This window comes from Ictidomys tridecemlineatus, chromosome 9 (assembly GCF_052094955.1).
Source record: "Ictidomys tridecemlineatus isolate mIctTri1 chromosome 9, mIctTri1.hap1, whole genome shotgun sequence".
In the NCBI taxonomy this organism is placed as follows: domain Eukaryota; kingdom Metazoa; phylum Chordata; class Mammalia; order Rodentia; family Sciuridae; genus Ictidomys; species Ictidomys tridecemlineatus.
In genome coordinates this window covers 58,119,720-58,126,680 of record NC_135485.1, presented here as the reverse complement: position 1 = coordinate 58,126,680, position 6,961 = coordinate 58,119,720, and the positions used below count along the sequence as shown (strand labels likewise).

Genomic DNA, 6,961 nt, shown 5'->3' with positions numbered 1-6,961 from the left:
CCAGCCTCAGTATAGGGGTTGGGCACCAGTTGTGGTGTAAAGTACAATGACATTGGGGCTTTGGTGGGCATTGTTGGAGTCCATCTGGAGTTTGGAAATTTGAGTGCTGCACAATGGTGGTGGCACCATAAGAGTTCAGAAGCAGGGGCAGCAAGAACAGGCAGTGTCCAGCAGTGAGCATCTTCATCCTGCAGAAGTAAGTGGGGGCCAGCTGCAGGACAGTGAAAGTGGCATCCAGTGGCCATGTGGGGAGTCTGGTTGGCTGCAGCGAAGAGTTCCGGGCTGGCATGGCAGCAAGGGCATGGGATAGTGGGTGTCAGAGTGATAAGGTAACCAGTAGCTGGGATGTCGTCTCTGGTGGAGGCTCCAGGCCCTGGTCTTGCGCCTGGTCGACTGGCCTGCTCAGGAAGAAGAATGCGGGAGGCAGTCGTACCCAGGCAGATGCCCAGGACCTTATGCTTCCCCCAGCTGCCATGTCTCGCTCAACCATGAGGCCACTGTGTGGCTGCTCACGCCATCCCCTGATATAGCCTCTCTACTGAGGAACTAGGTTGTCTGCTAGGTTGGGGCGGTCTTGGGAGAGAACCTCACCATCCCCAGCCACTTCCTGCGTGGACTGTGGGTGCAGTGTACAAGTGTTGTTCAGTCATTTAAAAGGAATACACATTGTGGTGGTCACAAACATACACCTGTAGGATGAACTTGCAAATATACTAAGCCACATGAATTCTTCACTGTGGTTTGTCAAGATCATCCTGATTCACAAGGACCCGTCTTTTCCCCGCCTTAGAGGGAACAGACCCCAAGTCCTGGAAACTGCCTTTAAGACTCCAAACAACAACAACAAAATAACAACTAAAGATATTTTCACAGGATATTTAAGTGACCATGGACTCTATATGCTGTGCCTATGGGCCAGAAGGATTACTTAATCCTCCCCTTCTAGAGAATCCACTGTCCTGTCTGTACAGGAAGGGGAGGCTTGGTATGCAAGTTGCTAGATAGATTTTATCTACAGCTGTTAAGCCAAGGGCTGCAAGATGTGTTTAATCCTGCAGAATTGGTAGAATCACTGAATACTGAGTAAAAACTTACTGCCAGTGTCTATTCTCTACAACAGTCACTGGTATACACTGTGGTCCATCAGAGTGCCATGTGTGGCACTGATAATATATAATTTCAAAATCACTAAATCAAGAGAGTTAAAATTCTTTATTTCCTAATTTATTACCTGTAATGAAAATGACAAAATCAGAATGTGTCTCTGATGAATTAAACCTTAGTAAGAACTATTATAAACAGCAGTATCAGCAATGTACATGCACGAGCACATCCAAAACAAATGGCTACTTAAAGAGGTCGTGTTTTAACTCCAGCGTTGCAAACCTGATGTTTTAATTTTGAGATCTGGAAGGAAAAAAAAAAATCAATTTTTGGCCTCCTCATGATTGATTCTACTTCAGATAGGCCAACTCTTTCGTCAGGTTCTCAGTCAGCATCTCCAGTTCAGCTCTGGCTAGGGTCAGCCCATATGGCACCTTTTGCAGGACATTGCTGTCAGCCAGGTCATTCTTCTATCTGAAATGTAGTTTAGAAATGCAATACACTGATTTGGACAAGGACACTGTCATCTTCAGGGCTATCTGATGCACAGATCTATGTGACTCTTTTCAAATAGCAGCACTGTAGTGTGTGATATGTGTTCTTGCTTTTGTAACTCCCTTCCTTCTCTCCATGCCTTCCTTTTTTCAGTATCATGATTAGTATTTCAGTTGGAAGGAAGGAAAGAGAAAAGTCATGAGATGATGCTTTTTCAACAGCAATGAATCCCACTAGCACTGTGCATCCCCAGGAAGGGATTCCACTTTGGCTAGCTGTTGTGGCCTTAAAAATAGCAGCCCCTGTATTTGTGCAGTTTCTAATGGTGTCCTAAAAGCAACTGAAAATTAAATAATAGTTATTCTTTTGCTGAATTTTCTTCATGATTTATTCAATTTAAAACATTGGTACTTCTTCAATATATTTTGCCAAGATTTTATAGGCTAAAGGCCATCATCCTTGGAACTTCCTGTGTGAAAATTCTGTAATCCAAAAAGTTTGTATTCCTTATGTCAGGAAGTATGAGATATGGAGGAGGAGATGAAAATATAAAAACAAGTGGATGGATAAAATTTCAGGTGTATGTGTATCAGGAAAACAATTTTTGCACTTAACCCCTTATCAGATACATTATTAGTTCATTGAATGCATTGAAAATTAAAGTTTAGGGCATTGGTAGGGTTATGTTGAATTGTAGGTCATTAAAACTATAGTGATCCATAGACTTAAGAGTAATCAACTTATTTTAACAATGTGTAATGTGAATTATGTTTGAGTCTAAATACTTTTTGGAGTGATCATCCTATTTCCATTTGTCCAAACACCAAATATAAGGAGAATGTGAACTTCAGAAGATTCAAAATATGTACTATCAATGGAGGCAGGAAAACAGGGAATAAGAGGACATGGTAGGAAAGGTAAATTATCACCTGTCTATTCCACTCACTTCATTCTGAATCCCATGCAGCCTATTTTGCATTGCCAATCTGCAAGATGAGCTAGGCATTGCCAATCGTGGCAGAAAGGATCTGGCAAAATAAAGGAAGTCATAGATAACAAAATTCTAATATGCTAGTAGTTTACAAATGTATTTTTGACACAAAATTTAAGTGGTGATGTTAAATGCTGTTTCACTAAGAATTACAAAAAAAAAAAAGGAAAAGAAAAAAAAAAGAAGTGGTGTTAAAACTATGAGCGAAGGATGCAAAGTAAGGGATTATGGTAAAGCCCTACTTTCATTGTGGGTTCTGAAAACAACCCTTTAAGATAAGTAGTATTATTCTCATTTTATAGAAGAAACTGAGATTCAGAGAATTCACCCAGTTCACATTTGGCAGAAGGAGAGTTCAAAGTCCTGGCTGCATGATGCAAATGGCAGTAACTGAAGAGGCTGTGTACAATCCTAGGTAAGACTTTATTATACTTTAGCTTTTTCAATTAGTCCTTCCCTGCATGCTACTCTATTGGTCAATGTTTCTACCCTTCCTTAATGTTACTTCATTTCTTCCCTTCTATTGATATGTTTTATTTCCTATTGTGGTTTCACACAACTGAATTATGGAAATAAAATGTTAAGTCTAAATTTATCCAGCACCTCTTTTTTTTCCCCAGTAACTGAATAACCTTAAAATGTTTTAATTCTCTAAACTTTTACTGTGTAAATGTTATTATAGTATTATATATCTATCTTTCTGAGTTTTCTTTGAACACACACAAATCAATTTTAAACTAGGACTTTACCTTGTTTTAACATACCCTAGCAGTTACTCATTACTTATGAAATCAAGGCTTACAGTGCATGCCCTATATATTCATGTAAGCATGTTTGTAATTCAGACACCCTTGATGATAGCTTAGCTGGGAATCAAATTCTACTTTGATTACTTTGGCACGGTTTAAGCATACAGTAGAATTTATTCTGGTTTCTACTACTGGTATTGAATAATAAATAATACATTTATGATTTGTTTTTATAAACATATTCTTCTTCCAATTGTTGTAAATTTTCTTCTTCCTAGTATTCTTTTTTTAAATGTCTTTTAAAAAATATTTTTTAGACACTGATGGACCTTTATTTTATTCATTTTATTTACATGTGGTGCTGAGGATCGAACCAAGTGCCTCACACATTCTAGGCAAGCGTTCTACCACTGAGCCACAACCTCAGCCCCCTAGTATTCTTAAATCTATAATATGCCTAAGTGAAGAATTATTTTCATTGATCTTAGTTAAATTATGATTTTCAAACATTTCAGAGTCTTTTTTTGATTATTATTCCCAACCACATTTTTTCTAAGGAAAATTCTATTTGATATACAGCAAGATTTTATTTTGTCCTATAATTTGCTGAACATTTACTTTCTTCCCTTCCATATCTTTATGGCTCTCAACTAAACCATGGATATTTTCTTCTATTTTCTAGTTAAACATGTTCTTTGGGTTTAAACCGCTCTTTGGTACTTCCTCCAATTTTCCAATTTTCCTTTATTTTTGTGAAGTTTACCATTGTTAAATATCAAAATCTAAATTGACCTTTTAATTCAACATTCTCATTTTGTTTTCTTATGACTTTTATTCCATTAACAATTTTCCCCTTTAAGCATACTTTACTATGGAATGTTTACACCATTTCATTCTGTAAAATTTTTGAATGTCTGATCCTGATGTCATTTGCCTGCCGATTCTCACTCATAATTTTTTAATGTAAGGAAATAATCCACCATAAGTAAGTGCTCTGATATATTCATGGATATTAGAGCTGACAGTGTAAGAATAACTCTGTATTTTGTGGGTTATCCAGTGTTCATATTACTTTATAATGCATCATTTGTCCATGTTTTTAAGGATAAGTGGCATAAGAGAATCTTTTTTTATATTGCCCCTTTTAAAAACAGGAAATCATTTTTAAAAACAGAAAACCTCTTCAGGCTATTCAATAATTAAACATTTTGATAGGGCATAATTCATATTTGATTTGTGTTGACTCCAACATGGCAACAAACACATAACTTGCTACTTTCATATTCATACTTGAAGGGGCTTTAGGGGCACACTAAAATTAACCTTGATTTAGTCACAGACACTAATACTTGATTAGGAAACTTAATCACGATTTCTAAATCCAAATGAAGAGTTCATGGTCAAGGGTGAGAAACATATAGATCAAATTAGTTGTCAAGGATCAGAAAATCCTTCTAAGTTGAAGTAATTGAAATTAAGTGATTTTGCCAAGGTGAACTGAGAATGTTATAGATTCAGATGCAAAACTAAAACCATCATACTATTGCTTCCTGGTTATCACCATGTCAATCACAGTTCCTGGAGATGGATATCTGTGGGCTCTCTCTCACCCAGTGAGGAGGTACATGGTACAGGTTAGAGGAGTGTGTGGCTGTGCAGTCACTAATCAAGACCTTCAGAGACCAAGCAGGAAGCGGGTCTGATTTTATTGCACAGTTACCATGTATATAAACTTAGGCAATAGCTAAGCAGACTATAGGCAGCCACCAATACAATTTCTGTCCAACTGTCCTGGCAGCGACCAATCAAGAAGGGGCCATGGACCAAGTGCTGGTACTGCAACATGTGGCCTAATGCCTAGGGCTGTGCCTATGGGGTGAATGGTATGCTACTCACAGGGGAGTGCTTTGCCTCTCAGACACCCTTAAGGTATGCCATGTATGTAGTACTCCATGCATTTATCCTCACAGATTTCCATGTTCATGATTGTTTTTAACAACAACAACAAAAAAGCTGGTGTGTATCTGTTTTTTTCACCACAATGACAGTTAGCTTGATAATTTAAAAATTAGGATGTCTGCTCAATCATCTTAGAATCATTCAGGGTGCTAGAACATCAAACACTTAGAATCTATTTAAAAGCCTGTGGCCAGTAGCCACACACCCACACAGCACCGTTTACAGTCTTAGTTGCATTTACACAAGTAGGGCAATAAAAAGGGAGGAGTCTCTTCTGAGGCACCCATATCCTAGGTGAAGGGACCCTTCCTCTCAACATCAAGACCACTCCTGCTATCCCTGCTGGGCAGCAGGCTCCACAAACAGATGAGGTCAAAGAGACAGCTGGGATGGAGCCCCAGCCCAGAGACTTAAAAAACTCCAGGATCAAAGGAGTGATACCTGCAAACCATAGACACTGTGTTCTTGAATATCTGTGAATCTCTAAGGCTGAGGAGCACTCTATAAAATAAAATAGGAAAAATTAGATACAAGTCAACTGGTTATGATTTCTTAATTGTAGCAATAATTGATCTTTCCAAGGACCTTCAAATAAAGATTATGTCTCTTTGTTAACTGTTATTCCTACATAGTCTTAATGCATCAGCCCTAACTTTATAGATAGATAGATAGCGAGCTAGATACAGACATAGATATATAGATATATAGATATAGATATATATAGATAAAAATTATATAATACATATACATATATGTATATATATTATATAATTTTTAAGTCTTCTGCTGCCATCCCCAACTCTGAATTTCTTCACTCCTATGGTGGGTGTGTGCTCAAGAATAGATAACTGGATGGGGACAAAAAGTAATCCTGTTTCCCCCCAGGTTGGGGATGGTGAGAGGGGGATGAAAAAAAATGTCAATTTTAAAATAAGACTCTGTGGCAGATCATCATGCTGGGGTTTTTCGGGTTAATTTTTTTAAAATTTAATTCATATTTGACTGAACTTTAGTTGTTCATAGTGGGCGGGTCGTGTTATTTGAAAGGGCATCACTTTTATACCAGTTCAAATAGAGCAATTTTCTAAAAATAATATATTAAATCAGTAGAACACTATGTTTTCCACTTTATACAAATTTATAGTTGTTGAAATCACTTTTATTCCTGTCACTGGGACCAATTTGTTTCAAATTCATCTGCTTCAGAGTTGTAGAAACTGGGAAATCAACTGAAATGACTATTTGTCTCAGAGTAGGGGAGTTGACCACCTGGGAGGATAAGGAGGTGTTCAGTGTGGTGGAAATGTGGTAAGCAACACTCCTGAGTTAGGGAGCAAAAAGTCCAGAGGGAGAATAAGCAGGGTCTGTGGGAATCTGGCATGCCCAGGGCAGAAAGGTATATGACGGGTCGGAAGGGAGATGGAGCTGGAAAGAGAAGCAGGATCACATGGGGGGAGGTCCCCATGGGACCTGATGATGCCAAAAAAAAAAAACACTTCTTGAAGAAACAAAACAGAGATGGTAGGAGCCAAAGGAGGAGGTTTAGACCACTTGGTTCTTCTGAGATGTTTTGTTCCCTGACAACTAGGTAAGATATTTATTGAGGGTACGGCTGTCCAATGCTCACTGTCCTCCCTGCCCCACTCCCCACTGGAAAATTGCT

General features: G+C 38.3%; 1 long non-coding RNA gene across 2 annotated transcripts; it reads right to left on the bottom strand.

The window, feature by feature from the left end:
- Positions 1 to 1,193: 1,193 nt before the first annotated feature.
- Positions 1,194 to 5,836, bottom strand: LOC120889003 (uncharacterized). 2 transcript variants are annotated; one of them, XR_013425834.1, is made up of 2 exons: positions 2,529 to 5,836; positions 1,194 to 1,578 (listed from the first exon to the last, which is right to left on the bottom strand). It is a non-coding gene; the product is annotated as an uncharacterized LOC120889003 (long non-coding RNA). The 2 variants fall into 2 exon arrangements; XR_005732701.2 differs by having other exon boundaries at positions 2,546 to 5,836.
- Between the last annotated feature and the right edge of the window lie 1,125 nt (positions 5,837 to 6,961).